The 21963-nt window shown below is 39.4% G+C and overlaps 1 long non-coding RNA gene across 1 annotated transcript; it reads left to right on the top strand.

The window, feature by feature from the left end:
• The first annotated feature begins 235 nt into the window (after window positions 1-235).
• LOC130145185 (uncharacterized) lies at window positions 236-18027 on the top strand. The gene is made up of 3 exons (XR_008820399.1): window positions 236-348; window positions 475-563; window positions 8040-18027. It is a non-coding gene; the product is annotated as an uncharacterized LOC130145185 (long non-coding RNA).
• The last annotated feature ends 3936 nt before the right edge of the window (window positions 18028-21963 follow it).

Here is a 21963-nt window from a genome sequence, read left to right on the forward strand (position 1 = left end):
TGTGCAGTAAATAATTGGGTGTACCTTGCCATCAGATTTTGTTAGTCACTGTTGCATTTACTATCAAACTTTGGTAAATTACTTTTTTATACCAATAAACATATTGCTGCTTCTCTCTTATGAGTGAAGTGCGTCACTCCATCCATGACATGGTGCACAAGAAGTTGGGATAAGACACAGCTGGGACAGCTGACCCCAGCTAACCAAAGGGACATCCCATACCATAAAGCTGGAGGAAGAAGTGGGGTCATTTGGAGCAATGGCATTTGTCTTCCTAAGTAACCATCAAAGATGACAGAGCCCTGTTTTCCTGGAAATGGCTGAACACCTGCCCAGTGATGAGAAGTGGTGAATGAATTCCTTATTTTGCTTTGCTTGCGTGCTTGGCTTTTGCTTTACATTAAACTGTCTTTATCTCAACCCAGGAGTTTTCTCACTGTTACCTTTCTGATTCTTTTCTGCATCCCACCACAGGAGGAGTGAGCAAGCAGCCAGGCAGCTGTGTGGTGCTTAGTTGCCTGCTGGGGTTAAACCACAACACCCTGAATTACATATGTGGTCGTGTGAGTAGGGTTTTGAGTTGGCTGCCTGTCTAGCGAACAGGCTACCTGTCCCTGTTGCAACCATTCTATTCAATCAAAAGTCCTCTGTTACACTCTGATTGTAAATGATGCCTTAAAATGGCTGTGTAGAAACCCCACCCCCACCCCTGTTTACCTTGTTTGGCAAAAGCTGAGCTACAAAGGTTATCACCAGATCACACCAGCAAAGCTCCCATGAACGTGACATGCTTGCTTACACTTGATACTTTTCTCCAAGGAAATTTGGAAATGATGTGCTGAAGTGCTTTGAGACCCCCTTGGCTGTACTGATTGCTTCTCTGCTTTCTGTAACAGAGCGTGTGGCTCTGCTGGACAAACATCTCATATAGACACCTAATTCTGGTGTCTGTTTTCCATCGAGTCTCAGTATTATCATGTCTCAGTTTCAGAGAAAGAAGTGCCTTCCTGGCTGCAAACCACACAGGCAGAGCTGAGGTAGGCTCCCTCCTGGTGGTACCTCTGTGGGGCTCAGCAGCTCAGGCTGTGCTTTCTGCAATAACCCTGCTGTCAGTAAGTCTTATAGGTGTGAGTGACAGGTTCATTACCTTCCAGTTATAGGGTACTGTAGGGCTCCTCTCAGTGATGTAAAAGGAGGAACAGGAACCACAACATACATATTCATAGAGGTTCAGACTCTGCAGGGCTCGTGGGGGTAAGAATAGCCAAATGCACCTTTTTGTGCTGTTGTCAGCAAGAGCTGTCTAGTAACCCAGCAATTTTTTCCAATAATGAGACCAAGAGCTGAGTTATGTGATAGCTCAGTCAGCGATGTTACATAGTTAATTAAAACAATGGTCCCCAACATTCCCTACATGCTAAACAGAGGGAAAACAACTGAACTTGCCCCTGCTGGGCCTTGCTCTGATGTACTGAAATGGCACATGTGCCTTGCTCAAGAGTGAGACTCGCTACAGTCGTTCTTACAGGAAGCTTTACCCCATGTAAAGCAGTATGGGAAGCAGTATAATTCTGACACCAATAGTTGTTATAAATAATAAAGCTCCTGCTCTGGGCAATGGAGATTTGACAAAGGGAGACATACTTTGAAAACAGCAGGAATGTGGCAGACCTGTCATGCAAGACCACCAGCCCTAAGTGAGCTACAGTGGAAATTCACTCGGCTTCAGTTTGCCTTTGGCTTCTGTGCTTCAGCTGGGAAAAGATAATGGGATTTTAGATTATTTTTCAGACTTCAGGATATATCAGATATATGTCCATGATAAACCTATGTATTTACCATACAACCTTGGCAGAAAGACTCTTGCCTAACACTTGGGGCCTGTTTTGTTTTATAAAATGTGCGAGGACACACAAAGAGAAATATTCCTTAAAATCTGAAATGCATGCCTGGCTTCTTAATTTTTAGGTTTAATTCTCAGTGTCAGGGAACTTCTGGGGCTCAGTTTGTACTTACCCTTTGTCACATCAATGAACTGAAGTCACCTGTCCTTCCTTATGGTGCCTAAACCAGAAGTTTTGTAACATTTCAATTCCCGCTTTACTCTGAGGATTAGTCTTTAGTTTTCAGTTTTTCCTACTTGTACACTTGATCTCTGGCTTGAAGGTTCAGTAGCAGGACGCATCTCCTTTTATGCCGCTGTTCATTATCTTAACAATTTTTTGTGTATTCGTTCTGTATACTTGTTCCTAGAGACACTGTGGTGGGTGTGTCTATTTTTAGAAGCAAACAGTGACAAATATTTCCATCTGAAGAATAATAAAAAAGCTGCTTCAATTGAACCTAGTTTGACTCACAAGGAAACAGACTTTTGCCATACTTTGAACTTCTGAAGTGGAAAATTAGAAGACAATTTAAGACAGGACTGAAGAGGATTTTCAATGCCTGCTGTGTCTGTCAGACATCTAATTGTCAGTGACTTTTCTTTGGGAAAGTTTTAGGCCCCTGGCTTGTCTTTAGTGCCTTTGAAAATCCCTTGCCTAGATCTCTACCGTACATGCCATGTGGAAATAATTCTGACTACCTAGAGATGCTTTCCTTAGGACAGCCTAACTGCAGACGTTTAAAAGGCACACAGCTCCAATGAGCCCTCCTGGGTAGCAAATTTTTGTAAAGCCTTAAAGGCAGGGATGAATCCCATGTGAAAACTCATGTAAGACAGAGCACTGCTGCTTTGAATAGCAAAACCAGCAAGGTCATTACTGTGAGGAAGCGACGGAAGTTAGCACTACAGTGTGTCAGAGTAAGGTTAAGTGAGCTAAAGACTGCAGGCCTATTTAATTAAGTAAATAGACTATCAATCACAAAGAATAACAGTCCTAAATAATAGGTTTATAAACCCTGCAATCTCCTTCCATGGTTTCCAGTGTTGTCCTATTTTCATTATGCAGAACTGGAGATTTTCACTGAGGAATCAATTCGCAGCAGGACAGGGGTTACAAGCTCTTGGCAATTTTGGGAAAAAAAATGGTCAGGTGTTCAGAAAAGGTTCAACACTTAAAATTAAGAGGTAGATAATCACCAGCCCCACATGTGCCAAGCTCATGGGTGACTTTGGAATATTAAGTTCTAAGTTTTCAGAAGGTATTAAATATCCTCAGGACTTTCCTTTGTTTTCTGAGTTCTGTAATTTTTCACTCATATTTTCAGGCTTGAAAGGTGAAACTAACTTTATATATTTTTAACCAAAACCTGAGTTTCTGCTATAAGTGTGTAGCTCAGTTCAAATAAAAACATTAAACTGCAGAATGTCTGAGGTAAGATCTTGAGAGCTAGCAACAAAGTGAATTGCTTAACAAATTCCAGGGAGAAGACACATCAAAAAATTCAGGGTGTTAGGAGCCAGTTTTAATGCAGATCACAGGATCACAGAATGATCAGGCTTGGAAGGGACCTCTGGAGATCATCTAGTCTAACCCCCTGCTAAAGCAGGTTCACCTAGAGCAGGTCGCACAGAAATTGCGTCCAAGCTGGCTTTAAATGTCTTCAGAGGAGACTTCACAACCTCTCTGGGCAGCCTGTTCCAGTGCTCGCTTGTCATCCTCAAGGTAATAAAGCTGTTCTTCATATTCAGATGGGAATTCCTGTGTTGAATTTTGTGACATTGCCTATTGTCTTGTCACTGGGCACTACTGAAAAGAGCCTGGCCCCATCCATTTGACACTCACCCTGAAGATATTTGTAGACGTGGATAAGATTCCCTCTTAGTCTTCTCTTCTCCAGGCTAAACAGGCCCAGCTCTCTCAGCCTTTCCTCAAAAGGGAAATGCTTCAGCCCCCAGTCATCTTTGTAGCCCAGAACAGGACACAGCACTCCACATGTGGCCTCACCAGGACAGAGCAGAGGGGAGGATAACCTCCCTCCACTTGCTGGCCATGCTCCTCCTTAGACACTCCGGGATCCTATTGGCCTTCTCGGCCACAAGGGCGCACTGCTGGCTCATGGGCAACGTGCTGTCCACCAGACATCTTTGCTGGATTTCTTACCCATAAGGATGCACCTATCTTGATCTTGGAGGGAGTGATGCTTGAATATTAACCAGCTCTCCGGGACCCCCTACCTTTCTTCAAGTAGGTCCTTCAAGAGGCCAAAGTTAGCTCTGCTGAAGTCCAGGGTTGCAATCCTACTCACTGCCCTGCTTCCTCCACGCAGGATCATGAGCTCCACCAACTCATGGTCACTGCAGTCAAAACTGCCCCCAACCTTCACATCCCCAACCAGTCCTTCTTTGTTTGTGAGTACAAGGTCCAGCAGTGCACTGCACCTCATTCCTTTCTCCACCACCTGTGTCAAAAAGTTATCATCAGTGCTCTGCAGGAACCTCCTGGACTGTATGACTTGCCATGTTGTTCTTCCAGCAGATATCAGGATGGTTGAAGTCCCTCATGAAAACCTGGGCCTGTGACTGGCACGCTGCCTCCAGTTGTCTGCAGAAGGTCTCATTGACTTTCTCTTCCTGATCAGGTGGCCTTAATAAACACCCACAACAGTGTCACCCATGTTGGCCCATCCCTTAATCCTTACTCATAAGCTCTGGACTCATTCTGCATCCACCCTTAGGCAGAGCTCGATACACATAAAGAGCTCCCTCACAGAAAGAGCAATTCCACCACCTCACCTTGCTGGCCTGTCTTTCCTAAAAAGAACACAGGCATCCATGACAGCCTTCCAGTCATGCGAGCTGTCCCACCATCTCTCTCTAACTGCCATGAGATCACAGCCCTGTGACCACACACAGCTCTGATTCTTCCTGTTCCCCACGCTGGGTGTGTTGGTGTACGGGCATTTCAGAGAGGTAGTTGAGTGCGCAGGTTTCCCAGGAGGGATGCAAGAGGATCCACAATAGCCACACACCCCGCTGAGGTGGCTGGCCTTCTGGTTCTCATCTTGGGAGGCAGCTAAGGAACACGTATCGCTGCTCTGGTTGGCCTGGCTTATCCCCCAGTTAGATGTGATGGTGTGAGTGTGGTCACTGTGGACCCCAGCCCCCAAGTCCTTCAGTTTAAAGCAGACCTTACAAAACCAGCCAGCCTGCTGCCAAAGATTCCCTTGTCTCTTCTAGATAGGTGCATGCCCTCGATCTGATGCTAAATTCTGAAGTATTCAGCAGATGTATTATAACTCATGTACAATCCAGAAATGTTCTTCCCCTGCATCCCATAATGAGGCCACACCTGTAGGCAGTGATTCCTTCCACAGTGAGCGGTTTCCATTGGTCTGAGGGGGCGACTGGGGCTCCCCCACCTGCCAATGTGCCCCTCTGTTCCTTCGTGTGTGAGGATGAATATTAAATCACGCAACCTGACAGTAATGACCATGTAAACAATCAGACCTCAACAACACTGTGATCATAGGATGGCAGAAAAGCTGACTTAGGACATTTGTCTGCAGTGAAGAATTATAAATGTGTATAGATAATTCCTAATAGATATCTATGGTGTTGTTTAATTTTAATTGTTTCTTTTTAATCCAAAGAATGGAATTTTCCATCTTTCTTGATTAGCCTGCTCTACTGTTTATCCAGTCTTAAACTGATGTTAAAGAAACTTTCTAACTCTTAACTGCTTTGCTGAAGATTAATCTTACTGGTCCTCCTTAAAGCAGCATTGGAGTACTGCTTGTTCTTCTGGAAGATGTTCTAAGATACCTGGACTGTTGCCAGAAGCAGATCTAAACTTTCCATGTAGGTTTCTGAACATCTTCTTTATGTCTTCCTCTATATGCCAGATCTGCATTTCATTTATATGGTCTTTAAATTGTCATGTGGGAAATGGGATGCAAACCTCATCTCCAGTACAAAGTAAGCTGGAAAGTTTTCTTTCTAAGGGTTGGTATGTCACTCATTGAATGTATAGGTGAAATTTCAAAATGTACAACACTCTTTCTGGATAATTCTTGACTGGACCACTTGCATAAATAGGTGCTGTCTAACATAAGAAATACCAAATTGTGCCCTTGTCTTTTCTCAAATTTTCATTGCAAGTCTGATGAAAGTGCACTTAAGTCTTAGCTCAATAACAGCACAAAGAGTGAAACTGTTTCACAAATTTAGAGCTCTTGTAAGTAAAGGAGTTTTTTTGCAGAAGTACAAAGCTGCTTAAAATGCAAACCTATAAGACACTGACTTACCTAAATTCAAATTGACTGTATTACAAGCTAGGCAATCCTCTCTGGCATGGCTTACTTGGAAGCTGTATGGGGTAAGTAGCCTGTCTAGCAACATTTCTGGACAGGTTTTCTGGGTTTTTTTCCCTCCTAGATCATAGCACATTAAAAAAAAAAAAAAAAAAAAAAAAAAAGGCACTTACTGAAAACTGGAATTTCAAAGCAAAGGAAATACAGCTTTGTAGAGACATTAAGAACAGAAAGGGCAGCTTCTGTTTAAGCTAGGTTGACTTTCCCCTCTCTGTTGTACATCACACTTGATCCTGAGAAAAGCTGATGTTTCATCCTCTCCTATTCCTGGAAAAATTAATGGAAGTTATTCTGTTGTATTATGAGCAATTGTGAGCTTCAACTGTATTGCTCCAAATTAATTTAACTGGCACCGAAGATACTTTTGCTTCGTGGTAGGCCAGAAGGGTTACATTGCTATGCCCTCTTTATATGCTTTGTATCTTGGACTAAGCTTCCTGTTTCTGCTCTCAGTAAATATCTAAACTCCCATCTGCTATGAAATGCATTAAAATAAACTTTGATCTACCTGAGGCATGACATTTTTATAGAAGAACTGTTCTGAAACAGAAGAAAAGGCACTTTGCTTTTACTCTGAAGTTGCCAATACCTGAAGTTGGAAGGTCTTACTGCTTAGATCACCACTCAAGCCTGAGTATCTTCTAGAACAGGAGACTTGCAGGTAATCAAGAAATTAATTAGAATGTTATTAGGGAAGCATTCTAACTCTACCTACTTTGATAAGGTTATAAATAAAAGGCAGAGTTTTAGAGCCCTTTTTTAGAATGTAATTGGGAGAAAATGTGATAGAGAAGTGGGTGTCACCAGGACAAAATTTTGTAAATCTTTTAACAGTTCTTCCTCTGTCTTTTTAAAGTCTTGATTGTCTTTCTGCATTTTGGGTACCTAGTAGTCTACAATGAGCTATTTTTGGCCTTAAACCTTGCGGGAAGAAGGAGGTTGTATTTTTGTCTACTGATCCAGCCGCATGGCCACTGTGTTTTCTCTGAGTTGAACCCCAAGCAGGAAGAAGTACCACAACTTGGATGCTGCTAAAAATCTCATGGGAACTCAATTATTGTGTAGTTTCTGCACCTGTTAGAGGCAATTTTCCAAGTTCCATATCTTGAAGGTTCCTGACACTCAAGACAACATTCATCTGATAATTTTATCTGCTTTTGTGGTATTCCCAGTATTTGGGGTCAATTCTCATGGGAGCTGGGGAAGGGACTGGGGAAGGGAATGCTCTAGTTTATACTTAATCACTGTCCAAATGCTAGCTCTTCTACAGGGGTCTTTTAGTGTCTTTCCTATGACATAGGTTATTCACAAATAGACAGTAGTAGAACACAAAATGATTTTAATTTGTAATTTCTTCAGGCAGACACTAAGTTTTCAAACATTTATTTTTAAAAACTTCCAACACTCTTCCTAATTAGGACTCCCTTCTTTCTCTAGCTGTTAATGGCTACAGACATGGCCAATTTGAAATACATCTAATCAGAGTGCTGGCTGATTCTGTCTCCATACAACAGCTATTACCCTGAGGGACAAATTATGTTTTCAATTGAAGACACTCATCCCTTTCACTGAAGTCTTGACAGTTCATCCATCAGAGGGAAAATACATATTGCAATTAGCTGTACAGGTTACATATGTATTCCTTTCTTTTTTACTTTCATTTATTTTGCATATATGAATATACATGTGTATATATTTATTTATTTATCATGGATTTGTCTTATAGTTTAGTTTTTACTTTAGTGGTGCTGTTTTCTTTAAGTCACTCTCCTTTATATCTGCAGAAGCCTACAAGAAACCTTGAAGAAACCCACTTGGAATATGTTTTACAGAACTTATTCACGTGAACCCAAACTACTCTACAGTTGCAAATTAATCCCATAATAACTATGTTTATTGACTTTTAAAGCTTGATAATCTCTCTAGTGTAATTGTAGGCTGCAGGTCCTCTGTCACAGAATTGTGCTCCATCCCTTGTAGAGGCACAGACCTACTTAGCCCACTTAGACTGGAAGGACAGAGGTAACAGCCAAGGTGGCTTGTGGATTATCCTCAACCCATGATTCCTGCATGCATCGTGGTTAAATGGCACTTTGCAGTAGAAGAAGGATCTACCTTTGGGGAAAGGGGTAGGGAGAAGAAAGGAAAGCATCAGGGCTTAGCTGTGGGTGGAGGTGGGAAAGGAGTTCTTGGAGGATTTGTAGCCTGAGGAAACATGGACTGGAGGTTAGGGGGTGGAGATGGAAAGGCAGGGGTGGTTCAAGAGTGGTTTTGATATATACTCATGCAAGGAAATGTTTTTGACTCTTGTATCAGTGCCTTCTGCTGCTGCTTTGCTTGTTATGGTTGTACTGATTGGTGACATTTTCAATGCCTTCGCAGATGAAAGGAATCAGAAAACCAGTGTTTTGAATTTGAATTTCAAGAAAGTCTGAAGCTGATTTCAAAATACTTTGGATTAGGATGACAGAGGCTGCTGAAAATGAGGGGAAACTGCCTATCAGCCAGCTTAAATCCTAAATCCAGTGAAAGTTAGAAACCTAAATGTAAACCCCTCACCCAAAGAAGGTGAAAAGTAACTAACATTTCACAGGCATTTAGTTGCTCTGTTCATTTTATGTAGCTTTTGTCCTAACATTTCCCTAATACTAACTTACTTCTTATATCACAAAATTCAGCTTCCTAGTCAGTGTGCTGTGCTCTCTCTTCAGTGCCAGATCCACAGATAACTTGAGGGTCACAGCCCCCAGTGGTGCATGTTAAAGGCAGCTGTATTTTAGTTGTGAAGGTATCGGTACCTCAGATGCAATAGCAGCTGTTATACACACACCTGCTTCCAGAGATATCCATAACTGGACCCAAGGGGTAATCTCCACAAGATAATATGTGTCTGGAGGTATAATGGTCCAGAGCCTCATTGGATATCAAAGCCCATCTGGGGACTCCCTTCAATGACTGTCAGTTTGTGGTGATCTTTTCCAAACTAATAGCGCTACCAAGAATTTCATAGAAGTCTCACTGGCACTGTGAAAGCTGTTAAAAATATAGGTCTTCTGGTGATCTACATGCCAGACAAAAGGGTTGCATTATCTGACAAGCATAAAAAATTGATTCTGCACCTTCATCTGTCTGACTGCTTTCAAGACTTATTAAAAAGTACAATATAGTCCATCCCTGTGGTTTCTGCTAGTATGATCTACCGGTGCAAAGATGGCCTGGGATGTAGGCAGGATTTCTCTCTCTTAGATAGATAGATCAGTGACAGATTAAATACAATCCAGAAGGAAGTATTCACTGTCACCAGACTAAGATGAAGACAGAAGCTGCTCTCTGCTACACGCCTGCAGGAAAGAAGTGGATTGGAACTGGTAAATGAGGAAAGACCATCGTCTAAGCCAGTCTGAGCATCGCAGCTTAATAGCTGGAGGAGGTTTCTTAAAATGGCTCACTGTGGTCCATAGCCTTTATCATCACTGTTGCTTGTCAGGAAAAGTTACCTGCATCCTGACAGGGAGGGAAGAACAGGCAGGCAAGCAGCAACAGCAGTTAAATGCAAGGTGTATATTTAGCATAAGCTGTCAGATAGTGAAATACTGCTCCGTTGTTGCTCCTAACTGTAATCACAGATGCCATGAATTTGTATTCTGACTTGTAAGTTAATGTATTAGTTAGACTTCTGCCACAGTTAAATATTCTTTGTAACTAGCATATACTACAGTTTTGTTTGCAGTTTATGTATTTCAACCAATTTGCATTTGATCTTTCCCCCCACATGACTTCAATAGGTGACCCTAATCCTTTACAAACAAATGTAAATGCATGTTAATATTTGCACATAGCAAAAGCTCTGCTCAAGATTTTTGGTTAAGAAGACACTTTCTTACTAGGAAGAAATAATATAAGTTACTTTATTCAAGGAAACTGCCTCTGAACAGGGGTTATTTATAGAATATCAAGAAGAATTTGGCTAGTAATAAGTTTTCATTTGCTTGCATATAAAGAAGCCCAGATGAAACTGCCTGTACCTTTGTCCTAACCCAAAGTTTTAAAACAAATCCAGGTAACTTTTTATTCTGTTTTGCAGTTTCTTTTGGTTTTGGATGTGTGGTTAGGGTTGCATTTTATAGCTCACTACAAAATCCACAAAGAGGAATCCGTGAAATGTCTCCAGTCCTGGGCAAGGGAACACAGTAACTGCGGTGGGTTCCTGCTCCCACTGTAATCTCTGGGAGTCCTGAGCCTTATTGTGACTTGGACCAGCCATGGTGAACAGTGCTTTGTTCCATTTATTGGCAGTCCTAGGTGTTTCTGCAATGTGGAAATTCACATCGGAAAGTGTTTGTACCATATGCATGTGACAGCGGTGTTAATCAAAAGTTCAGCTCAAGGATCAGGGTTTTCTGTTTTCAGTCAGGTCTTAGCTCCCACTGAACTGCTATCTTAATATTGCTCATGCTGCTTGGTGACTGTTTTTGAAGTGCCTTGTATTTTTCTTCTAACAGATGTGTAGAAATAGGCATTTATTTTCATTATCTAGGAAGATTTTGATCTGGTGTTGAAACTAGAAATACTGATAACTTAAAAGACTGCTTTTCTAAGATTTCAAACCAATTCCCTTGAATATACAAAGCTTAAAAATTCTAGAGAATTATATATATTAGGTGTGGACTCCACTTTGCTCACCTTCTGTGAAACATTAAATGCCTAGTCTGAACTCATTCTGTGGCCTCCCTTGAAAGCTAATGGAGACAAGGACATCATCATGTTAGAATGGAGACCTTTGCCTATGTAAGACAGCTTTCATAGTATAAAATAAAATGCTATATGATGTTTCTTATTTCTCTTTGCTGATATCTTAGATGATAACCTCCATTAGAGATTTAACTCTTAGCCAAAAGGAATTAATTGTGATGAATCCAATCATGGGTATTTACATGTTCTAGAGTGTTTGTTGTTTTTTTTTTTTAAATTCAAGTAGTAAACAAGATGATTTTATATTAATTCTTGATTATTCACATATGATTTCTTTATCTAAGGATATAATTTTTCATTTCTGGCATATGAGTATGGAAGCTTTGAAACAAAACAAAGGAGAGTGAAAAATTATTGTCTAGCATCATGTTTTGTTTTCTTGGTTTGGTCATCCTTATTACAATTTGGAATGGAAAAAAACCCCACAGAACCTCTTTTCCTTTTTATGGGTTTAATAGCTAAATAAAAAAAACCCAAAATCTATCAAAATCAGATTCAAATTCTATAACCGTAAGTAAACTAACTAAATTTGAATAATGCCTTCCTCCAGACTAAGATAACTGAAGTGTAATCAATGAGCTGATGGATTAACAAAAGTATGGAATTAACAATTATTCACCAGTGTTGGACAAGAGTTAAGATTCACTTAATGAGAATCTACTACGTGTAAGTAACTCTTACAAATTATTAATTACAGAAATAAAAATAATGTAACTTGCTTCCCTTACTCTCTGCTATGCAATAAGATGGAGTTTCAAGGTTCCTATTCAATAAGGGATTTACACAGTTAACCCTTGGTCCTTGCTTCAATGTAACACAATGCTTAACTTTATTTTAAAGGTTTCTGATAGATTTCTTTTTTTCACTATTACTTTATTAAGTTAAAGTGGTACACAGAGTTGTGGTGTTTGCCAGAAATAAGGATCTTCTTATGCATTTGTTGAATATGCAAGCACATACATTTGCATCTCTACAGATACTCAGGAAAATATCATAACAGTATTTGTAGGCAGAGGTAATAGACTTATTAGACAATCTTGTATAGCTGGAAGAATGTGACAGACTTTCAGATGGAAAAGTCCCTTTCCGGATATGCAGTAGAAACAGGGAATTTTAAAAATATTGCTCAGAGTTTACTGAGATATGCATTAGATGAGTAGTATTCAAATCAAAGAGCAGTTGGTACTTGTAGAGTTGGAAGGAAGGGAGAATGGAAAAGAACAGAAAGGTAGTCACTGCCTCAGGTAAAGACACATCCATAACTGAAGATTCTATAATTTTCTGTATTTACAAACCACGTTCAGTATAATCATTAGTGACTTTTTTCCTTGTGCTCATAGTTCTTGTGTATTTTTGTTCTCTCAGAATGTCTTTAAATATTCACTTTAGCAGAAACAACAAATACACTCTTGCTTATTCTGATCAGAAGTCTTTCACGGCAAAAGGATTTTACAGGAACAGCATTCAACAAAACTCCAAGTAAACTACTAGATATTTTCAAAAGAAAATTCGAAACTCATATGCATTAATTCTTACTTACTCTATCCACCTCAAATCGACCCCTCCCCACACCCCTAACCCCATCCCAGATTTAACAATATATAGCATATGCTTAGGATACCTGTTTAAGACAGTAAGAAAGTTATAACTAATACAAATAGGATCAAGACAGAAGATTACTCAAAAAAATTCAGTGTACTTTACAGGTATCCGTGTGCTATGTTCCTTCTCAGCTGTTTGAACGCTATGGAAAGGATACTAACAAATGGGGAAAAAATCTTCTAAATGTAATGCAAATTTATTTATCATGTATTTTAAGGTGGAAAATCTGTGCATAGCTAATAACATGTAAGAATTATGGGTGATAATTCTTGTACAGTGACAAGGGTACTTAGACTGTAATATTGTTTGAAGCTTGCAAGTGAAATTTTATTTATCTTCTAATGCCAATGAAATAATTATTCAGGTTTACATTCAGCAGAATTTATTCCCTTAATAACCCTACCAAAATTAGATAAGGAATGAATTTCACTGATTACGTTTTGTAAAGAAATCATTCTAATTTGCAGTTACACAGTGCTTGGTATCAAAGGATCTCAAAGCATATGACTGTTAATTAAATTTCATGACCTGTCCCTGTGGAAGAGAAGCCTAGGGTTGTAATTTAAACTTTTATTATATTCATTAAAATCTTGGCATCCCTTTTTACCGTTGCCTTCCCATGGAAAACACTGAGCTGAATTTGGTATAAAGCTTGTTTTCCTTGGTTATACCTTAGTGAAGTGATTACATGACAGTCAATAAAGGCTGATAAACTTTTTAGGTGTGGTGGCCCCTGGAATGGAATCTCAAACCGTATTTTAGGACTCAGTAAAAACATCCTGAATATGGAACAACCAAAAATAATTCCAGGAAATACTGAGGCAAAAGAATGAATCTCGATAGCTTGCTTCTTAAGCCCCTTCTTTAAAGGTGCAGGACATATCGTCTCCATGTGGGATTCATAGTTCTAAGTTTGTCCTGGAAAACAGGCCTGCACCTTCCTTTGAAATCTACTTTTAAATGCAGGCACAGCGAGATAACACTGCCCTTCTTTTCACTGTTAGTTCTCTTGCCAGAGTAAGCATAGTTCTGGATTTAGATAGATAAAATTCACCCACATCCCACATACAGTATTACTAGCCTTTTCTGGAGCTGGCTTGTTAAGACTAAGTAAATCTAACAAATCAAATCTTCTGCTTTTAGGAAATCATAGGGAAATATTTTTATTAGGAAGATAGCATAACACCACCATGAATTACCCAGGAAGACTGCACAATTTCCATCCTTGGAGGTTTAGAAGTGTAGGCTTGACATAGCCCTGACTGACATGTTGGCAACAGACCCACTTTGAGTGAGACATTGGACTAGGTGGTCTCACCATGTTCCTTAAACCCAAGATGACTATGATTCTATGAAATCTTCCCATTGTGGATATCTGTTATGTGGCAGAAACCCCCAGTGTATTGTCATTTTAGCTGACTATGATTGCATTATGTCAACCCAGCAACCCATCTGTGAACAGCCAGGTTGATTTGGGGGGTTGTTATTGCTTTGATTCATTTGGATTTACCTCGTATTCATCTTCTTAGTATTTCTTGTCTGCTTCTTCTGGGCTGTACTTTCTTATTTATCTGCAACTAGAGAGCCTAAGTCAGGAAATGGTGATTCATGAAAGACTCGATGGCATGGTAATAAATACAAACCAGAAAACTTCAAGTCAGTCCTTGTGAACTTGCTTGTGTCTGCACTGAAGAGCATCATTTCCAAAAAGGCCTCTTCTGGACTGCACAAGGGAAATAGAGCACAGCACAGTTATGGGAATTAAACCTCTGCTTCTTGGCACTGTGTGAAACTGCAAAGCTTCTATGCAATGATCAATATTCAGTAGTCAGTACTAGCCACAGCCATCACTCACAAATGATAGGGTAGTTCTTTCTTCTAATCATTTAAGAGGGTGCAAAATCTTATATAATGCTTCCACTTTGGCTGCAGCTGAACAAGTATTGGTATAGGACCCTTTTGCCTATATTTTTGCAATTCACTGCCCATAGAAGGCATAATTAGGCTTTTCAGGGTCTGATAGTGATCAGTCATTTGACAGCCATCCTCAGCCTACCATCCTGGCTAAAAATTAAGAGCAGGAAGATGAAATCAGCATGATTTTTTTTTATGGTTTGGTGTTGGGTTTTTTTTGTCATTACAGGCATGGATTCTTTTGAAAATGAGGCAACGAGTCACTCACTGCCAGTTCAAAGCAATTTAAAGATAAAGTGAGTATGTGTGCATACGTATATGTACACGTGCATAACACACATAGCACAAACTCGTTGGGTTCCATTCTTTCTTACATTTATTTTTTTTAATTAAAATTTACTGCCTGGGTAACCACAGATTTAAATTAATTCCAGCTAACTACAGGCAACTAATTTCAAACTATTTTCCTTCTATGGTTGATGTTGAGAAAGTGGGCACCATAAAACAGTGTTTCATCCCTTAAGTGTCTCAGATGGATGTGTGGATACAGGAGATGAATTCTAACCAGAGCCTTCCTACTTCAGCTCAGTTGTCATTAGTGACATCATCTTCTTAAGTAAACCTTGCAGAAAGTGAATATTCCAGATTCCCAAAATAATAAAATTTAAAACCAAGGTGTGATGTCTTCTGTTTTCTTCTGTACAGTGCTTTACACAATCTTAGTGGATTGTCGTTCTCTTCATAAGACTTATACAAGCTTCTCTTTCTCCAGGGATGTACTGTGAAAAGTTTCTCCTATTTAATTTTACACTGCAAAAATTTTGTACCTATTATATTTTTGGCTTGCTCTTTCCTTTTTTGGAAACCCAAATTTGAATCCAGATATCAAGTAAGAAGCAGAAGTTGATCTCTGTTGTCAAAAATCAATATATATTAAGTAAGAAATTAAATACTGATAACTTCAAAATCAATGCAAATATTAAGGAGCAATATATCTTGCTATGCACCAAAACAAGAAGTGAAAATGGAAGTTTTGCCCTGGTATATGTGCAGCTATCACTGAAATCCATTATATTTGTGTGTATTTAAATGTAAAATCTGCTCAGTTGTGCCTTGCTACATATAATGATCACCATACTCATATTTCTGTGTTGATGCATCTGATTTGGACTTCCTAACTGAATTAATGAGTCATTTTACTTATTTTTCTAAATGAAAATTCTAAAGAAGAGTTGAAATAAAAACCATAGAAAGACCAAAAATTACACTTCTCTTCTGTAAAGTCAGCAATAAGTTACTGTTGATAAAGTTCACTGTTGTGAATTAGGTTTGAGTGAAGTATAATTACTGGGAAAATGTATTTCCAGTACCTATTATTGACTGTTACTCATGAGCTGAAAGAACACAGACAGTTTCAGCTGGCTTCAGCTAGTCAGGAAATGTGCTTCATGTGTGTAATAATACTAAATATTTCACCATAATTTGTATTTATGTGTGGACTTTACCATTACTTTTTGATTTATTTTCTTTATTAATTTCTGTGTATCCATACTTTCTGGGACTCTGCTTACTGGAAAAGAGACAATAATCACAAAAGAAATGCAATTATAGGAAATATGACTCATGGCAAAATGTACTTGGCAAAATAAGCATGTCCAGAAACTTACTATAAGAAGAATTTGGCAAAGCCAAAGCAAAATTAGAGCAAAGCTAAATTCTAAATGTTTTTACCAAAATTTTCTGATTAATCCAAGATAAGCAGTTGCCTTGACACAGGTAAAAAAAGCATCATTCTTCTTTTATTTAGAACTTCATCAATTCCTTGAAATTAACCCCCTTGTTTTGGAGAAAAGGCTTTACGTTTGTCAGGTACAGTATTTATGCCAGAGATGACTCTTCTACTTCTGTGGACATTGTTTCAGTGGTGGCAGAATTACATGCCTTCACAAAACATTCAGCTCCCACACGCTCCCCAGTGACCTGATGCCTTTCAGCAGCTGTACTCTCAGTGCATTCCAGGAAACTGAACATCCTTCATCCACTTTGTTTCTCTAGATGATGAAGCTGTTATCACCCCTAAATATACTTCAGGAGCAAAGCTGGACCTTCTCATTACTGCTCCTCCCTTTTGCTCTGTGCCAGGGTGCTGCTATATACTAGAACAACCCAAGAAACACTTTTCTGCATTTTTCTGCAAACTAAGTCTCAGAGAGTGAATTTGAGCCCTATAGCTTTGATCATTCACATTGCTTTACTGTAAATTCTGCTGCCTCTGTTTTAGATGGCTCTGTTTAACGTATTCCAAGGTAATAGCCTGGGCAGTTCAGTAGGCTGCTCATTTCAGGGACTGCTTCTATAAGGTAGTAGGAATGGGTCTCTACTAGGCCTTCCTGTCTTCCAAGAGTGTCCCAAAAGACTTTGCTCTCTCAAATCCCATGAAGAATACTGTCACCCAGTAAATGCTGTATGTACTCTAAATTTCAAGCAAAATCCACCCACTGTTATTTACAGAACTCACATTATTTCAAATCATTTGAACTAGGGAAGAAAAAAAAAGAATCTAAACTTAAACACAAAACAATAATTCTCTTGTACAGCCACAGGCGGTCCAGAGGAGACCCCAAACAAAGTACTATGTAGTATGGATGTGACAACTCTGTACTGCCAGTAGAAGACTGGATACAGCCTCTCTCCTTAAAGACTTTCCTCTGTCCTGATCAGCAGGAAAACAGGCAGGCACTGCAGGAGGTCAGCTTGGCTGAACAGGGGTTCCTGATGAAATCCAAATACAAAAAGGAAGCTTGGGTGGAAGCTTTGCCAGGAGGTAGAAGTGGGAACAGGCTACCAAGGAAGATTTGCAGTGATTCTTGCAGTGATGAATGCCAGCCCTATATTGGGCTCCTTCAGCAACAACAAAACTCAAGAGAAAATAATTATTAGATATCTTTTTGCCCTCTGTTTCACATATGTCTGGTTTTGGAACCCCACTACATGTTCAGGGACCTGGACCACAAGATGTATGAAAAGAGGAGGCTGGGTTTGTTCAGCCTGGAGAAATTACTAGGGACAGGATCTGATGCTCTCTTTATCTGCTGAAAAGAATTATAGAAAAGATGGAGCTAGACTTTTCTCAGTGGTGCACACTGAAAGGACAAGAACCAACAGCTGTAAGTCATAATAAAGGAAATTCCCACTAGGCACAAGGGAAAAAGTATTTAGACTAAGTGTGACAAAGCCCACAGAGGCTGTGAGATCTCCAGCTCTGGAAATGTTCAAAACTGCTCTGGAGAAGACCCTGAGCAGCCTAATCTGAAGTCAGCCCTGCCTTGAACAGGAGTTTGGACCATGTGGTCTCTGCAAACCCCTCCCAACTTAATCTTTTCTCATTCTATGCCACCCAGCTCAAGATCAAGATATTACTTCCTATCCATCTTTTACCTACTTCTATAAATGTACAGTTAATGACTTCCAGCTTACGTTTGGGTGGTGTAAAGAAGAATTCATCAGACTTCCAGCTTATGTTTGGGTGGTGTAAAGAAGAATTCATCAGTCTCAAAAAGAGCAGGACACAAGTGAGACAAGGAGAGAAGAAAAGAAATAATTTGGTGTAAGTAACCTCAGATCACTCTCAGAGTGGAAACCTTATTTGTGAAGCTTAAGCTGTGGGTCATATAATTGGGATAACTTTCTGTTTACTCAATGGTTACAAAAATGGTGCACCAGTGTGGACATCAGTGGAGTACTGACACATTATGAAAGAAGCTGCACAGCTCTAAGTTTTGCTGGAGGAAAACGTCAGTAGTGGCACAGGGAACTGGGAGCAAAGAGAAAACAATGGTACCATTTTCAGTGTGTAAAAAATGGATACTTTGGTTGGGAAAAGAACAGGCAGGCAAGCCTGAAGCATATGAAAATTGTTGAGCATCAGTAGGTATTAACAAACTGTGAAATGAGTTAGCAGTAACTGGAATTGGTCAGGTAAAGAGCCAAGCTGAGGATGGGCAGCCTGAGAAGTGAAACCTAGCACACGCTTGTCAAGGGAGGAGATTGGAATGAGGATATGGAAGAAATGAAAGTGAATCAAACTTTGTGGGAAAAGCTCCATTTCTCACTCCATGTGAGAAATGGAGCACAGATCTGGTGAATATACAAATCTCAGCTATCAACAGAAATGTGTGAAACCTGTTAGGAAGCTTGTTTCTCATCTTCTCTTACACTTTTTGATATAGGTTGTGTTTAAATTAAGCTATAATGTATACCCTGCAGCATGCTGAGGACCTATTTTGTTGTTTCTCAGGTTGGTGAGAGTATGCTGCATGTACTGAGTGCTTGGGTTTCCTTTCTGTGGAGACCAACATGCAAGAACATGAGGAAGGGAAACCATTGCATGTCTGTGCCTGACAAGAGTTTGGAGTAGGGATGCAGCCAGTGTGTTCAGCTGGGTGTGGGAGATTGACAGCAGTCTCACAGTTCATACTGGGCTGCAGAAACTACACCTCAGAGTACTGCTAGCAGCTACTACAGTAGCTCAGGCACCTGAAGTCTCAACGGAAAGTTCTAAGCATCATCCTTGCTGTTTCTGAGGTTTTCTATAATACAGTGTGATGTAGTTGAGGGAAGTAAAATGGCTCCTTTTTCTTCTATAAAAGCTCACGCTCCAAACTTAAACAAACCAGCTTAGAGACCTTTCTGCATTTATGAATTCTTATTGTCAAGCTACATCTGCCTGCAATACAGCCAGGAGGGGAGGGCAGCCTGCAGCAATATTAATGGTCATACCTACCTTAGATCTTGAAAGGCCTCATGGTATTTCTGAAAAGTTTGGTAAGATTTTTATTTCTGTTATTGTAGGTGCCCCAGGCAAGTGCAGGTATTGTAAAGTAACACTCCCTACTGCAGCATTTTCTGTGTTATATGGTCTGTCTCATCCTCTCCCACCTGAGATGGTCAAGGGTTTCATAGAAACAACAGAGGACAGGAAACTTACAGAGATGTTATGGGGTGTGCCACAGGAGGTCAGTGAGTGCTAACAATATTTGGGAAGAGGCTCATGAATACTCACAGGTATTTGGGCTGGAAGACATGAAGCAAAATGATTTCTTTCTTTCATCGCCATTGACCAGAGCCAGATACTTCACGGGAAGCCACAAGCCTATAATAAAGAATAATAGGATAGTCATTGCACAAAGGAATGTGTTTTCTAACCTGAGATTGTATTTTATATTTGAAGTATGGAAGTTTATGTCCCCCCATAATTTTTACACTATCCTAGTGCAACTCAGGGATTATTTTTTTTTATTCATTCTACCTGCTACTAAAAAAAAATTAAAATAAAATAATCTTTTTAAACTCTTGATTCTGGTGATTTTTTTGTGGCTGTTCCTCAGGTTGATTTAATGCCACAGAAATATTATTGTGTCCTAAAACTTCTGCATTTGCTTTTTTCTATGTAAGTCTTTCTGTGAATCTTGCTTATAATGATAGAAAAAAGTGTCAAGGAGGGAGACATTTTCTGTGTGGTTGATTTTTAATCTTGGTTCTTGTACTCCCTAGTTCACAATGCATGGATTCTTCACAAAGGCAAAAGTGTCACGGAATGTTTCTTGGTTTGGAATATGGGAAGTAGCCAAAGGCTACCTTTGTTTTATCAGTGTTTCCTCCCTTTTTTATGTTGAATTTCAAAAAAAGACCTGAAACTGTAAAATCACTTATTTGGTTTGTTTCCTAGCTTCCTGTGTCTGAATAAACATGTCAATCAGCCTCAAATCCTCTGCTTCTATCTTTCAAATGCCTGGGAAAAAATAAAAAAAAGGAAGTTTCTCTCTTCTCTCATCCAATTCCCCTGTTCTCTTGAGTCCTAATCTACAAGGTATGATTGGAAAGAAATTAAGTTTTTTCATCTGCCTTTTAAACATCTGAACCTGTTTAAACTAAATGTTCCCCAGGCCTCATGCACAAAACATTTCACATTAGCAGAAAACTAACAGAGATCAGTGCCTGGCATTGCAATGGTTTGGTTTATTAAGTGAGGCTGAAATTAACTCCAGTGGAGTTGATTTTTATTTCTCATGTACAGAGAAGTAAGCTAAAAGAAAGGAAAATGAGAGGCAAACCAGGTAGGTAGAAAATTATGGTCTGATTTACTTTGTGAGAGACTTCTATATGCATTTTTTAGGTTCAAATGGAGTATTCTGATCAATTCCATTCTTTCATTCAGTAGCACACTTTGCCATGAATTACAAATTTGCACAAAGCACCTATGAGTCATGAATGGCATGCTTAGTAGTCAGGCGCTTCTTTGTCCTATAAACTGGATAATATGTAAATGAACCAAAGACTTCAAAATTTCATCAACACTCTGTTTGGCTGTAGTTTATGGAGCCTCTATTTGTTCTGTCCTGTTGTTCTGTATGTTCACTTGTATGCAAATTTTGTTACACCAAGGTGCCTTCCAAGGTCCTTCTGGAACACTATCAAGGTTTCAGTTCAGAACTGCTTACACAGACAAAACTTGACTTCAGCAAGAGATTTCCTTGAGTAAGATGCACTCAGAGTATTTTATTTGCCTATACAAAAAGTTAGAGGGGGAATGGCAAAATTTTATTTCTTTCAAGAGAAGCAACTCTAAACCAATGCGATTAACAAGTGCTTACAGAATACACTTAACGCTGTAATACAATGTTTTTACACCAAGAGATATCTGTGTCTGTGAACAAGTATTAGCAATTTGTTCCCTTCCCAGATCTGCGTGCTGACTTTGTACTTCTAATCTGTAAATTTTGTTTCCACGGTGAGTCACAGAAATATAGTTCATGTTGTAGAAGCTCTAATTGGCACTTGATGTTGAGAATAGTCTTTTTGTCTTTTCTTCAGTCTTCTTGAGCTTTGACAATCATTTCAAGTTAGTATGTGCCTTATTTGCTTCTGCTGGAACTGCCTATAAAACTCACTTTATGTTAAATTTTATATATCAGAAACCAAAAGAAACAGCCAAAAATCTGAAAGAAGAAAACTTTGAAGCCAATGCGAGATAAGAGCAGATTAGACAAAGAGAATCTTTTCATTTTGATGCCTATAACCTGGGGAACTGCAAGAAATTTTCAAACTTACATTTCCAAGTCCATGTTTGCATTTTCAGTATGTTCAGTACTGGCAATGGACCGGTAATAGCATGTGTTTCAGAGACATGTCTGAAGAATCTTTAGCAGAGGAATACAAGACAAACAGCATAAAGAATGAGGTCTTATTCTAGCCTCTGGAGTGTGAAAATCCATGTGTCCTACTAAATGTTCTGCTAACTCAATTGCCTTCATAATTCTTCATAATTCTTGGCTTTAGAAACTCCTCATAGCTATAAATTCCATAAATATGTGTTTTATGGGAAACAAAAGTAACCTTTTTAATCAGTTTTGAATTTCTCACTCTGTAAATACAGTCTAT

The sequence above is a fragment of the Falco biarmicus genome, chromosome 2, assembly GCF_023638135.1.
Source record: "Falco biarmicus isolate bFalBia1 chromosome 2, bFalBia1.pri, whole genome shotgun sequence".
Classification (NCBI taxonomy): domain Eukaryota; kingdom Metazoa; phylum Chordata; class Aves; order Falconiformes; family Falconidae; genus Falco; species Falco biarmicus.